The 15,446-nt window shown below is 45.5% G+C and overlaps 1 protein-coding gene across 2 annotated transcripts in view; it reads left to right on the top strand.

Moving 5' to 3' along the window:
* Positions 1 to 14,439, top strand: part of GCNT1 (glucosaminyl (N-acetyl) transferase 1) — a 47,138-nt gene extending 32,699 nt beyond the window's left edge. Inside the window, exons 4-5 of one of the 2 annotated variants that reach the window (XR_007146470.1) lie at positions 2,392 to 2,586; positions 3,112 to 3,807. The gene's annotated coding sequence lies outside the window, so the exon portion shown is untranslated. Of the gene's footprint in view, positions 1 to 2,391; positions 2,587 to 3,111; positions 3,808 to 14,428 lie in introns of those variants that run through there. The other variant, XR_007146469.1, reaches the window with a different exon arrangement.
* Positions 14,440 to 15,446: the final 1,007 nt, after the last annotated feature.

The raw sequence follows: 15,446 nt of genomic DNA, 5'->3' as shown, positions 1-15,446 counted from the left end.
TACAATTCACTCATTTGAAGTTTACAACTTGATGTTTTTTAATAGAACCGTCACAATCAGATTTAGAACATGTTCATCACCCCCAAAAGAAACCCTGTATCCTTCAGTGGTCTCTCCTCATTACTTCTCAACTCCCTTATACTAATAAATATTTTAAAAGCATTAAGATGCTAAGAGCAACTTAACAAAGGATGTTATAATTCACAGAAGGTGAAGCAAGGGAAATTCAAATGGTGAATATGTAATCCTGAAATTCCCTACAAATAATCCAAATTAAAACAATTTAATTTTTATATATACCTAATTTTTTAAAAAAAATGTTTTATTTATTTTTTGAGAGAGAGAGGGCACGCGTGTGGAAGAGTGAGGGAGGGGCAGAGAGAAAGGGAGACAGAGGATCCGAAGCAGGCTCTGCACTGACAGCAAAGAGCCTGATGTGGGGCTCGAACTCACAAACCGTGAGATGGGGACCTAAGCTGAAGTCAGATGCTTAACCGACTGAGCCACCCAGGTGCTCCTTACTTAGGGTTTTAATATTCACCCTCATACTTAGGAGGCTATGTTGAGAAACACATACTCACACCTCAGGGAAGAGTGTTAAAATCTAGGCAGAAAGCAGTTTTTGACCCCGTGAAAAGCCTTTAAAAACATCCAGGTTCTTTGATCAATCATTCACTTCTTTGAAAATATCCAAAGGGGATAATAAGAGATGAGAACCCGCATTTAAGTGCAATGTTAGTCATATCCTTCTTTGTGATCAAATATAAAAGTACATACATCTCCCATGAGAGAGGAATAAATGTGTACTTTTTTTTTTTTTTTTTTTTTTTTTTACATTCACACGATGCGGTATTGTGGAATATTCTTACAGTGCCATGGCAAATTGCTCCAAGTTAAGGCAAGTACACTGGAAGGCTCTATCTATGATCTCAATTATGCAAAAATAATGATCCTGAACACAAAGAAGCATTCAGAATTTCCCTGAAATATCACATCTTGATATGTCGAGAGCCATTCCTTCCAGCTCTATAAAATTGTTGCCTGCCAAATCTTCATTCGGAGCATTTTCCACATATGGTTTGCCTTAGGGAATCTCATCAAGAGTCCTCAAGCCCAGTCTTTATTGGGGGCGGGAGGAACCCTCCTTTCTCTCCATTTCTCTTTCACCCACAAATGCTTTTTGACTTAAGCGTTGATGCTTAGCTGTGTGTCCCGAGGCCTTATACTCTGGGTAACCCTATTCGAGACTGCACCTGTATACGCCGGCTGGAGACAAACCTTTTGCAGAAGAATCATTTAACCAATCCTATAGGGCGCTGTCAGCCTGGCCTCAAGGTCCCAGGATGCCTCGATTGGCGCCGGTTCTGCCGGCAGCCCCTTAGAATGCATACGTGGAATTTTGGGATCTGATAGAGAAACGATCACGTAATTGTTTGCTGGGGGAGGATGGGCTACTTCCTGCAGCTGCGTAGCCGTGCAAAACAAACGTGGCCTTCAGCGGACGGACCTGAAAATATGCCTACTCCCCGGGATTATCCGTCCGCACATCTGGCCAATCGTGGGAGCAACTTGGACGACTGTATCGGTGCAGAAGGAAGAGAAGATTTAGCTCAATAATTTATGTGTCTCAACTACCTTCAAGATGAGCTAAGAAACAGAAACCACCGCTTTAAAAAAAAAAAAATCAGCAAACGTGTTTTGTTGTGGTTTTTGTAAAGGATTTATTTTGGCAAAACTCATCACGAGCTTAAATGTTGCTGGACATTTATAATTTGCTTTCTTTGTCATCGGACTTGTAGGAGTAGACTTTCTGGCCCAGTCAGAATTCCTTCATTTAACTTGATGCAAAGGAGGAATTTTTTTCTTTGGGGAAAGCTTTCCCTACTCGGCCACCCAAAGAGACATGCCCCTTGAAATATGTCCCTTAGGGGCGCCTGGGTGGCTCAGTCGGTTGAGCGTCCGACTTCGGCTCAGGTCACGATCTCGCGGTCCGTGAGTTTGAGCCCCGCGTCAGGCTCTGGGCTGATGGCTCAGAGCCTGTGTCTCCCTCTCTCTCTGCCCCTCCCCCGTTCATGCTCTGTCTCTCTCTGTCTCAAAAATAAATAAATGTTAAAAAAAAAATTTTTTTTAATTAAAAAAAAAAAAAAAAGAAAGAAATATGTCCCTTAAAACCTATTGAGCTAATAATGACAACAGCTAACCTTTGTCAAATGTCTCCTTATTGCGTGTTCCAGGCACCTATCACGTCCTTTTACTTCACGGCCACCTTGGGAGTGGATGCTACTCTTAGCTCAGTTGACAAAGCGGAGAAAGCAGTATATGAATCTGTAACAAACAGCGTCTTAAACTCTGATCTGTGTTACCGTCTCAATTTTCCATCGTCTTCCCCAGACCCTGCCCGGCTTCGAGTGCCGCTTTCAACATGCAAACGCACTGAGGGATCAAAGGCGGAAACCAGAAGAATGAATTCTTGAGTCTTGCTGAATCACCCCCCAAGAGCGGGTGGAGAGAGGAGAGAAAGAGCCAAAAAGCAGGAAGCGTGGTGAACATCCATCCACTGAGGGCCTCGCCAAGGAGGAGAGGCGGGTGAGAAATCCCGAGTCAAAATAGCCTTAGAGGTAGGAAAGCCACAGAAACGAATCTGGAAGCCACAAAAGGGAATCGTTTCAAGAAGTGCTGTCGGCCTTGAAACACTTGGAGGCCTAGGAGGTTTGAGAGGGAAAGGTGTGGGGACAGAATACATATGGCAGTCGTGAGTCTCCAATTTCCAGGGACGGAGTCCACATAAGTATACTTTCCTGCAGTCAACCATTGCTTCTCCAGCTCGTGTAATAACACCACACACACACCAAAAGGGGGTGGCCTCAGGGACTGTGAGGACCCAGAAGCCTGTTCGGCTAAGCCTGGAAGGCCTGTAGGGCTGGCTTTTGTGTTGCTGAGGGAATTCTGCACACTTAGGTTTGGCTACAGAGTGTGAGGGAAGGAGGTACCAGCTTCAAAGACCAGAGAGGGCTGTTGGGGGCAGGGTGGTGGGTGGGCCAGCAGCCCGGGGAGAAGCCCCTGAGGGCAAGGGGAGGTTGTCGAGGGAGTCTTACCCTCTCTTGATCTCAGGTGACTGGCCATCCCGATTTGCCCAGGACTGAGAGGGCTCTCAGGACCCTGGACCTGGAATGCCAAAACCAGGACGAGCTGGTTATCAAACCTGTGTCTCTCCCTCCGGATCTTCAGGAACACCTCCATCAGTGCCTTGAGAGTGGAACTTATATTTTCTGGGTATTGGCGCTTCAGAAACTGGCTCGTAGGCAGGAACAGAGAAGGAAGGGGGAGGACGGGTGGCGCAAAAGGAGCCGGAGCCGGAGCAGGAATATGGCGCCGGAGTGGGTCCCCTCACGCAAGCCGAGAGGCCGACCCAAACTCCCACCTCTGAAGGGGTCTTTGTGGGCGGGTTTGTGGATGGGTAGAAATCAGAATAAGCCCAACAGAGCTGGTTCCAACTACGACATGCCAATGCCTATACTGAGTTACACCAAGGCAAACGTTGCAGGTCCTCCTGGAAAATCTTTCGACAAGGTACCCAGTTACCGATGCCCCAGCCTGACAGGCAGACCTGAGTCACCCTCTCTCCCCCAGCCGGTCACCAAGATCTCTCTTCCCAGGGCCAGTGGTGAAGTGGTGGCCTCTTGATTTCAGCTCAGGTCATGATCTCTCAGTTCATGGAATGAAGCCCCGTGTTGGGCTCTGTACTGACAGTGTGGAGCCTGCTTGGGATTCTCTCTCTCTCTCTCTCTCTCTCTCTCTCTCTCTGCCCCTCCCTGACTCATGTTCTCTCTCGGTCAAAATAAATAAATAAACTTAAAAAAAAATGCAGAGTTGATTGCTCACTATATTAATGGAGAGCCTCATCTCCAGGTTCTTTCTTGGTAGCAACTCTGGGAGGACGGCCAAGCAGGGCTGTTTATGAAATCAAAAATTCTGGTTAAGTTCGGTCTGACGATGAGGGGATCTTGGATAATGACAGTAATAAAATAGCGTAGGAGGGGAAGAAACAGCAAAGGCGAGGATTTTGAGGCAAAAAGTTCAGACGGTCTTGGGTACAAACCGTCAGGTGACGCTTTTTATTTATTGCAGAATCGATGGTTCTTTGAGGATGTTCTGGAGTGAAAAATGAAGTTATCTGCAACTCTTACCTTCCAGGGCAAGAATTTTCTAGAATAGTGATGTTGTGTTGACAAAGACAGTAAACTGTGTGGGTGTAGATGGTTTTGCCTCTCACCTCCTTACCCTACCCCTCACTGTTCCCATCCCGTAATAGCAACAACAACAAAAGTAACAGTGACAATACGTTTTGGAAATGCTGAAGAAAGCAGCTATAAACATGTGTGCAGGTTTCCACGTGGACATTTTTCTTTTTTGTAAACACCAAGGAGCACAATTGCTGGGTTGTATGGTAAGTTATGTTTAGCCATGTAAGAAACCTCCAAACTGTCTTCTGAAATGGCTGTACCGTCGTCCCATTCCCGCCAGCCACGAATGAGAGTTCCTGTTGCTTCCTATCCTCACCAGCATTTAGTGCTGTCAGCGTTCTGGGTTTTGGCCATTTTTATCAGTGTGTAGTGACATGTCATTGTTTTAATTTATATGATGATATATGATGCAGAGCATTTTTTAAATATGCTGCTTTGCCATCTGTATATCTTTTTCGGTGAGGTGTCTGTTCGGGTTTCTTGCCCATTTTTAAAATTGGGCTGTTGGGTTTTTTTTTTTTTAATTGACTTTTTAAAATGTTTATTTATTTTTGAGAGAGGGAGAGAGAGAGACAGAGTGCAAGCAGGGGAGGGGCAGAGAGAGAGAGGGAGACACAGAATCCGAAGCAGGCTCCAGGCTCCGAGCTGTCCGCGCAGAGCCTGACACGGGGCTCGAACTCACACAAACCGCGAGATCATGACCTGAGCTGAAGTCAGATGCTTAACCGACTGAGCCACCCAGGTGCCCCTTAAAAGTTCTTTGTATATTTTGGATAGCAGTTCTTTATCAGATATGTCTTTTGGAGATATTTTTTCTCAGACTATAATGGTACCTTTTTTTTTTTTAACAGGAAAATGCATGTTAAAATGTTAAGTTAATAGCTGATATTGCTCCTGGGGAGCAGGGACTATACTTCTTCATTTTCGTATTTGTAGGCCTAGCACAGAGCATGGTACACAATATATGCTCATTAAGGGGCGCCTGGGGTCTCAGTTGGTTAATCATCCAGCTCTTGATTTCGGCTCTGGTGCTGATTTCGAGGTTCGTGAGTTTGAGCCCGGAGTCAGGCTCTGCGCTCACAGGGTGGAGCCTGTTTGAGATTCTTTATCTCTCTCTCTCTGCCCCTCCCCTGCTCTTTTTCTCTCTCTCAAAATGAATAAACTTAAAAAAAAAAATAGATGCTCCTTAAATATGTGGTAAATGAATAAAAATTAACTTACTCCTGATTAACCTTCTTAAGGAAAAAAAAAATCTCCTTTTAGATATATATTTCCCTCTCAGATCGACAGAAATCATAACAGCAGAAGGGAAAACGTGTAAATATACCCACAACCATCTCACATAAATTCAGCTCGTCTCTATTCTCACTGTAATACAAAACCTTACTGAAAACGAAATGCTGGACGTGAATTAAAGCCTTCTGTCATTTCCCCCGTCCCCCCCCCCCTTGCCTACAAATATTTCTGTTCAGGAAATTTGATCTCTTGGAATCTGGTGTTCTCTCACTGCCTAAGCATGTGACTGATGTAACTGGAGGGTGGGTCCAATCCAGCCCGTGCGGTCAGAGAGTTTGGGTATCTGGCGGGTTGAGGTTCCTCTCTGTTCACTAGAGGAGAGCCAGTGGGGGGAGGTGGGGACAGTGCAAGCTCGTGGGTCCCTGGATGGGATGCCCTTTGTCCCAAGCCATGTATAGAAACTCCACAAAGGGGGTCAGGGTACAGCTGTTTCCTATGAAGCCGACTGTACTTTGTGTGAGGTGTAAACAAGGAAATAGGGATGGGTAATAAAAATAGGGAAGGTGTGTGTGTGTAATAACTCGGGGGTGGGGGTGGGGACGCCCGGCTGGCTCGGTCAGTAGGGCATGCGACGCTTTGGTCTCGGGGTTGTGCGTTTGAGCCCCACATTGGGTCTAGAGATGACTTTCAAGAAAAAAAAGACAAATCTCGGGGGAAAAAAATTTTAGAGAATACATGCATTCTTGGCTTAAGACTAACAGCAACAAACCAGTGGGACAGGAGAGAGGAAAGCGTTCCCTAGAATCTTCCATTACTATTGCATGCGGTGGGGAATGACATGATTGTCCTGTTGTGTCATTTCAACCGCGGGCTCTGACGGGAGTGGAGTGCCGGACAAGAGACATTGCTTACCGTGATTGTTACATCCATTCAAGGGGGTTCTCCTCAACCTGGCCACTATTAACATTTTGGGCCAGTTAATTCTCTGTTCTAGGGGTAGAGGCTTCCCTGTGCACTGTAGGATATTTAACAGCCTGGCTGGCCCCTACGCATTGCATGCCAGTAACACCCTCCCCTCCCCTCCAGTTGTGACAACCAAAGATCCTTCCAGATATTGCTAAATGTCCCCTGGGGGTGGGGTGGGCAAAATCATCCCTGCTTGAGAACCACGGATGTATGGGAAGAATTCAATTTCCATCATCACGCCGGGGCAGAGTATCTACTGTGTGCAAATTTCTACCGAGTAGGAATGAGATTTACCCCGGTGGACAAAATAATCATGGTTGTGGCCAATATGCAGCTTTAAATCTGAGGGGTGTCCAGATAAATGGATGGATGTAAGATGTCTCAGTAGGTAGATGTTATTTCTCTTGGGAATGCTCCAGTATTTAGAAATATTCATCCTCCAAACTGCTTCCTTTCTATAGGAGGTAGAAGCAATCCATGTGTGAGGGCAGACCAGATGGTCCACCATAACCAAGATCCTAATAACCAAGAAAAGGAAATGATACCAAGTGATACCTAGATGGAATATGATAGGCTTTTGGAAACATGTGGAGATGAGTTATATAAATGACCCCCCAATACGACACTGCTTCAGAAGCAAGTGAAAAGGTTGACAAAAATACAGATGTCTTGGGGGCACCTGGCTGGCTCAGTCGGTGAAGCAGTCGACTCTTGATCTCAGGGTTGTGAGTTCGAGCCCCACGTCAGGTGTAGAGATTACTTAAAATAATAAAATCTCGGGGGTGGCTCAGTCCGTTGAGCATCTGACTTCGGCTCAGGTCACGATCTCATGGTTCGTGGGTTCGAGCCCCACATCGGGCTCTCTGCTGTCAGCATGGAGCCTGCTTCGGATCCTCTGTCCCCCCTTCTCTCTCTGTCCCTCCCCCACTTGTGCTCTCTCAAAAATCAATAAACATTAAAAAAGAGAGAGAGAAATTAATTAATTGAATTAAAATAAATAAAATAAAATAAAATAAAATCTTATGAAAAAATACAGATGTCTGAGTCACGCCTTATGTTTCAAAACCAATGAGGATAAACCAGGTGCAGTCGATTCTTGGTCTTTGTGGTACTCGAATTGTAGAAAGTCACTGCAAACACGAAATGAACAAATACTGAACTATTGTCACCCGGGGAATCGCGGGGTTAGGTTCCCCAGAAACTCTGGTTACAACGTGCTTGTCAACCAGCCGTGTGAATCTTTTCAAGTTTGTTTGCTGACTGCTTGTAAAACACGCCAGTCTAAGCAGCATTGAATATCTGCTCGCCACAATCCCCCCCGTCCTGTAAAATACTTAGCAGATATTTAAAAATTCTTTTGAAGCCTCGTGATCTGCAGAAGCAGCCTCCCCTGCGAGCTGGTTGCGTCTCGGGCCCAGGGTCTTCTGAAAGGGGAGACGCAGCCAGCACTTGTCCAGAAAGGCTTGGCGTTTCTTGACCCCAGATAACATGACCGCAAATCGCCTTGGCTTTCAGCCTCACAGTAATGCCGCCCACTGTGTGCTTTTTTTCCTTTTTTTTGGTCCTCTCATGAATCTACAAATTTAGCCTTTGTTCCCTTTTTTCCAAGGCTCCAACGTGCACACCAAGTGGGCCCTTCAGTGCTTTCTGGAGCAGCCTCACACAGTTCGGCAGAGTTGCGCCTCCTTTCCTGGATGTGTGAGGTTGGTGATTCACTAACATTGAACTCTCGGCCGACAGCACCAAAGCTCACGCCTAAACAAAACTTCTCCGGCACGTGTGTTTTCTCTGTGAGGCTCATCCCCGCTTTCTCACGCTTGGGATCAGTAGACAGCGTTTCAGCAGTGCGCTGGGGGCCGTCTTAAATGACGAAAGCACCAGGAAAAAGCACAGAAAAGCACAAAAATGCAAAACAGGTGGCGTTCAATCCACTGTGAAAAGGGACACTTGTTTACAGTAGGGGAGCCGACCCGGAAGACGGGGCCCGGCCTGGCTCCGCCTCAGCTGGGAATGTGCGCATCGAGTCATTCAGGTTTTCTTTGCTCCTCTGCACGTGCCGATGAATGCTCGCCAAAGGGCCGCGAGTAATGATTTTGGAGTTAACGAATAGATTCAGTGAGTATGCAAATTTGCCAATACGGAATTCGTGAATATTGAGGATCAATGGGATCCGTATTGTTACCAAGCTCCCAAAGGTACTGTGGTACACAGCCAAGTTGACAGGACTCTGAATTAAATACTTGGTGAACGTGAAATAGTGCTTCTGTTTGGTACCTCACAGGATAAAATTTTCTGAAGTGACCCTACCCTGTGACATTCAGGTGCACTGTTCTGCCCCAACTAAAAACATCAAAAAAAAAAATTTTTTTTTAGGGTTTATTATTTTTGAGAGAGGGAGACAGAGCACGAGCAGGGGGAGGGACAGGGAGAAGAGGGAAACGCTGAATCCAAAGCAGGCTCCAGGCTCTGAGCCATCAGCACAGAGCCTGATGCAGGGCTGGAACCCGCAAACTGTGAGATCATGACCTGAGCCGAAGTCGGACACTTTAACCGACTGACCCACCCAGGCGCCCCTAAAAAATTTTTTAAAGCTATGCCTATACTTTATGCCACACCCATCTGTGGCTGTTATCATTTGTTGACATTTTTTGGGAGAAATCATTGTTATTCTTTCAACCACAGATAAGCAGAGGGATTTTTAAACTATTCTTCTATGTGATGGGAGTCTACGAACATTAGGTGACCACTGCAGAATTAAGATAGGAAAGAAAGCTCAGCTAAGTCTTTCATTCATGGAAAAAGCCAACTGAGCCTAACGGGACAAAGACCAGTGTGTGATGAATATTTCTCTCCGTATTTGGTACTTAGGAGAAAAGAAAACCTATGGTGGGGTTTTTTTCTCTTTAAGTTGAAAAGAAACAATCAAAAGATTCCTTGACTATGACATCTTCCTCTGCTTATGTTCAGGATTTCCATGATCACAGTTACTTTTGATGTTAACTTTTGGGTATGATTTGTCTATCCGGCAGAATGTAAGCACCAGGGATTGTGTTTGTCTTATTTACCACCGTGTCCCTAATAGTTGGCACAGGGACCCGTACACTGCCGTGTTCCAAAATGTTTTTAATAAGAAAGAAAAGAGGAAAGTGAATAAACATTCGTTGGGCACTTAGTGTATGCCAAGCAAATTGCCATCCCATTTATTTCTCACAAAACTATACGGTAGATATTTTTAACCCCATTGTACAGATCAGAAAGCTGAGGCTCAGAGATGCTTTGGAACTAACCCATATCACCCCATCAGACATGATCAGTTGTCAACTCATCTCCCATCTCTCCTTTTTTCTTGCTGGCAGAGCCCTCGTTGTGTTAAGTATCTAACACATGCCCTATCCCTGCTCTCACAACTGGGTAGAGTTGTTTTCTTTGTCAGTGATTAGTCTAGAGGTTGACATATGACTCAGTCTGGCTAATGAGATGAGAGGAGGTGGATGTTCTTTTTTTTTTTTTTTTAATTCTTTTTTTTTTTTTTCAACGTTTATTTATTTTTGAGACAGAGAGAGACAGAGCATGAACGGGGGAGGGGCAGAGAGAGAGGGAGACACAGAATCGGAAACAGGCTCCAGGCTCTGAGCCATCAGCCCAGAGCCTGAGGCTCGAACTCACGGACTGCGAGATCGTGACCTGGCTGAAGTCGGAGCTTATCCGACTGCGCCACCCAGGCGCGCCATGGAGGTGGATGTTCTGAAAAAGGTTTCAGACTTGTAAAAGACAGAATCTCTGGATCTGCTGTTTCCTGGATATGACGCAGACATTTTGTGACCTGAAGTGGCAAAGTGGAGAGATCAAAGGGCTGGAGGGTCCTTTATGACATGATTGAGGCACTGAATTAACCAGTTATCTTATCTTTGAACTTACCAGGTTGGAAAATGAGCTTCTATACCGTTTCAGGCATTTTTTTTTTTTAAGCTTTTATTTTTAAGTAATCTCTACCCCCACGGTGGGGCTAGAACTTAAAACCCCGAGATCAAGAGTTGCACGCTCTCACAACTGAGCCAGCCAGGCACCCTTGTTTTAGGCACTTTGAATCGGGAGGCCCTGCAAACTGACAGAATCAGGTAGCCAAGAAGTAGTAAACTCGGATTTCAACCCAGGTCTGGCTCCGAAGTCTGTGTTCTTTTCCGCTCCACTCCACTACCTTTTAGAAGGTGAAATTGTTCAAAAAAAAAAGGGCCGGAAACTTCTGAGGCCTGTGGGGGAAGTAAACAATGATGATTATTCTAAACCATTCAGCGGTCCACTCTGGCACATTCTTCAGAGATTGGACAAGAGACCTATCTGCTGCACAGGTAAATACACAGTAAGCACGACATAGTGCTTAAATATATTTTAGCTCGTATTTTCTTCTGTAGTTGTCTCTATCTTCCTATGTGAAGCATAAGTTCTCTGAGGACAGTACCCATGTCTTGGGTCTCCGTGCATCTCTACTTGTCAATTTCCTGTTATTTCCAAGTGATAGAAACACAAAGTGAATTGCCTTGAACGGCGAAAGGTGATATTCTGGCTCCTGTAACAGAACCACAAGCGTGGAGCTGGCCTCCTGCAGGAACCGGCCCAGGAGTGGCTTGTGACTCCTACATAACCAGGCCTCTGCGCTTCACGAGGGTTTCCCTGGAACTTTATGCCTTCAGGTTTCCCTACTTGGCTGGGACCATGGCTGTTGGCCACTTTCAAGCCTACAGTCGCATGGTTCCTGCCAAGTGAGAGAAGAGAGGCTCTCCTTTAGCTTCTACAGAAACATCCTGGAGAATGTTCCCGATTGGTTGGCCTTGGGTTGTGTGCCCATCCCAGGACCAGTCACTGTGGCCAGGGTACCACGATCGGCCCGCCCTGGGCTGTACGTCTGCTTCTGTGTTCAGAGGGATGGGTAGGTTCAAGGGAAGAATTCACAAAGGAAAAGGCTCACCCTATTCTCCCAAGGGCTTGTTCTTGGGCTATTCTCTGAGGGGTGAGTCAACGGTGGTCACTGCAAATATCTAGAGGACTAATAAACACAAACTTGCCTGTCACCGGTCACAAATGAGCACGCACACACAGTGCACCCTCACCATGCTCTTTCCCAATACCCAAACTCTGTGTAGACACCACGGGAAGAGCTCCAGCACCAATATTTTAGAGCTGGGAACACTTTTCTCTCGACCCTTCTATGCACATATCCTGTCTGGATGATTGCCGGGTAGCACGGACCTTCCTCCCCGCACCAGAAAGAATGTGGCAGGCAGAAAATTCCACATACCCACTCACACATGCCAGTGTTCTCCACACCGTAGAGCTCAGGCTTCAGTTAACAAGCATTTTCCTGCCTGCTTTGGGATTCTCACTTTTGAGTCACTCAGCCCTCCAACTCTTCTCCATGGCGCACTCAAGCCTGTTCAAACGGTAGCCCGGAAAAGAGAGAAGGGAGCCAGCGATCACCATAGAACTTGAGTGACAGGGGGACACCGGGCGAACATGACAAGGTTCCAGGGCACGTGGATCCCACAGCTAGCCTGTCCTTATGCCAAATGCAGAGGAGGCAAGGACACCTTTTCCCCCTTGTGTCCACAAACCCAGTAAGTAACACTGTAAATGGTGACACCCTAGAGGCTAAGAGTGCTTAGCCCAGCTCAGATGCAAGAATTCTCAGCCAAGCATGGCTCCCAGCAGCCCTGAGACGGTTTCGCTGGCAGATGCCCAGAGTCGTTCAAGGAGTTTGGGATTGTGGATTTACTTTACACAAAGATCTCGTGTAAATTTTACCGTTGGAAAAATGGTTACTGTTCCTTTTAAATGAGCTATGTTAGTGTTGGTTTCTCCTTCACTGGAACCCCAGTATCGGTTAAGCAAGAGGGGGTTAATATCTCTGCTGCCGCGGAGATCACCTTTGGCGTGAAAAGTGACTCGAGCGAGGGTTCTTCTGTGTCTCCGTGAAAAGCAAACCGAAGAGTTCCAAAGAATAAGAACAGGTGAGGGTCATCTTCAACTCGGACCCTTTGTGTTCGCCTCCTATTAGGCAGATTGTTATCAAATCATCACAGAATTCAGGGGACCTAAGTCACAACACATGTTCCCTTATGGTTCTGGAAGCAGCAGTCTGCAGTCAGTTTCACTGAGCTGAAGTCAAGGTGTCTGCAGGGCTGTTCTGTGTATCTAGGGCAGGTTCTTTTCCTCTTCCGTTTCTGTCTAGGTTACATTCCTTGCATTCCTGGGCTCAAGGCTCCTTTCCCCACCTTCCCAAAGCCAGGGGAGGAGCTTCGGCCGGTCTCCGCTTCTGTCATCACATGGCCTGCGCTCTGACCAGCTTCTCCCGTGTCCCTCCTTGGAGGACCCTGTGGGTACATCAAGCCCACCCAGGATAATCTGAGAGAAACTCCCTACCTCAAAAGCTTTCATTGAATCACACCCGCAGAGTCCCTGTTACTGTGAAAGAGAACACAGTCACAGGTTCTGGGGTTTAGGATGAGGGCATCTTTGGGGGCCATTATTCATTCTCCACCCTACTGCTCCCATTTACTAAACTAACAATATGAATCAAGAGAGGAGAGGCGCCTGGGTGCTCAGCAGGTTAAGCGTCCGACTTTGGCTCAGGCTCTGATCTCACAGTTTGTGGGTTCGAGCCCCTCGTCGGGCTCGCGAGCTGTGAGATCCTGACCTGAGCCGAAGTCAGACGCTTAACTGACTGAACCACCCCGGCATCCCGTGTACTGTTTTAACCTCTTCACAAAGATACATGAGAGCTTCCATTTCCCATTGCTAGCCAATGCTGAGTATCATCAAACTTTAAAATAGACGCTAATCTTCGAGGTGAAAAAAGAATAATGATTTGATTTGCATTTCATTATGAGGAAGACTTAGGTTTCTTTTCCTCTATACTACTTCTGACTGTTTTTTAATTCGATTCCTTCAACTCAATTTTCGATTTATGAAATCTAGCTTTGAGACGTCCTTCAATTCCTATTCCTTAAGTTTATTATAGGCCTAGAAACTTGTCCAAAATCTCAAGTCTCAAGACAATGCCCTTTGGGTCACTTTTCCTCCTTTTTTTGTTTTATGTACCATAAATTTTGGTCACAGGAAGCTCACCTACATTTTTTTAGACATATGCTCATTTCTCTATAAGCACTGTCAAAATCACTCTTCATTTTTTTCTTTTTTGGCTTTAAAAATTTTTATTCACCAACTCATTGAGGTCATATCTCACATTAAGTAGTCAATAAAGCATTTCCCCTCATTTCCTCTATCTATCCCTTCCTGGTAGGGAGCAATCTTTCAAGTGGGTTGACTTCTTGTATTTCAACATAAGGAAACAGATCTTTCATAAAAATTAAGCACAGGTTTAACTACAAGGATGTTTATCCCAGCATCGTTGGCATTTGAAATAATCTCGATATATTTCCCCAAATCAAAGGGAGCGGCTAAACAAATCCGTTCACCCATATGATGAAATATTCAGCAATCATTAATGGGATGGCATAGACCACAGTTTTCAAAATGTGCTCCTCAAACCAATGGCATCGGCATCAACTAGTTGGAAATGCAAATTCTTGCACCCCCATTCTCCCTACTCCCTATCCCCACCCCTTCCCCCCTATAGCTGCTAAAGTCGAGAGTGGGTGGGTGGAGACCAACAGCTTGCATGTATGCAGCTTTTCTAGTGATTCTGATGCATGTGCGTATTTGGGAACCACGGGATTAGGCAAACACTTATTGGTGTGAAGAGAAGTCCACAATATAATGAGTCAAATAAAATCTTTTGCAGATTCCAAAAGAGCATATTCAATGTAATCTTAGTTTCAGAATATTCATAGATACATCCATATACATATATGTGTGTGTATATAAATTTGTGTGTGTGTATATATATATATATGAATGCATGGAAACAGATCTGTAAAGATATACACTAAAATGTGGGGGGCACCTAAGTGGCTCAGTCAGTTAAGCATCTGACTCTTGATTTTGGCTCAGGTCATGATCTCACGGTGGTGAGATTGAGCCCTGAGCTGGGCTCCTCACTGAGCCTGGAGTCTGCTTGAGATTCTCTCTCTTTTCCTCTGCTCCATTCTCCAGTGTGTGCTCGCACTCTCTCTCTCTCTCACAAAAAAAAAAATAAAATAAATTAAATGTTGGCAGTGGTTATCACTGGGTGGGGAGGTTACAAATGATTTCATTTTAAAAAATACTTCACTTGCAGTTTCAAACGTTTCTTCAGCGAACACATATTACTTAAGTCATTTTAAGAAAGAATAAAATAAACGATTCTCCATTTGGAAAGATTTGGCAGAAAGAAGGACCCATCTGTGCCCCTGAGTCTCAGTCTCCAGTTGGGGGATCGCCTCATCTACCAATAAACCACCCTTTTCCTTCTAAATCTCTCAAGCAGACAGAAACAAAATTGCTTTTCTTGATCTCCTTAGAATGGGTGGAATTTTCAAAAACGCCTTGCCAAGGGTTGCTTACTAAAAGATAACCAAAGAGGAATGAGCCAGAAAATAGAAATCAACATTTCAGAAGATGGGGTCAGAGCCTAGCACAGCTATCCACTCCTGTTTCCATTTCATAATTTGGCATGAGATGTTTCTATATCTTGACTATCGAGGCCAGCTCACTCCCCCAACACCTGTTCATCCGGGTTGCTCCTGAGGCTACAATCCTGGCTTCACCTCCAAGGTTGCGTTCCTTCCCAAGCTGCTGCTTGACTCTCGTCAGACATCATAGGTGAACTCGTTTGTCATGCACGACTCTGACTTTTAAGGAGTTTGAGCCTGGTAGACTCTCTATGCTTAAACATTTTTTTTAAATGTTTATTTTTCAGTGAGAGAGAGAGAGAGAGAGAGGGAGCACAAGCGTGAGCAGGGAGGGGCAGAGCAAGAGGGGAACAGAGGATCTGAAGTGGGCTCTGTGCTTAGAGCAGACAGCCTGATGTGGGGCTTGAACTCATGAACCATGAGCTCATGACCT

Source organism: Prionailurus viverrinus, chromosome D4 (genome assembly GCF_022837055.1).
Source record: "Prionailurus viverrinus isolate Anna chromosome D4, UM_Priviv_1.0, whole genome shotgun sequence".
NCBI classification, from domain to species: Eukaryota; Metazoa; Chordata; class Mammalia; order Carnivora; family Felidae; genus Prionailurus; species Prionailurus viverrinus.
This window is presented reverse-complemented; position numbering and strand designations above follow the sequence as displayed.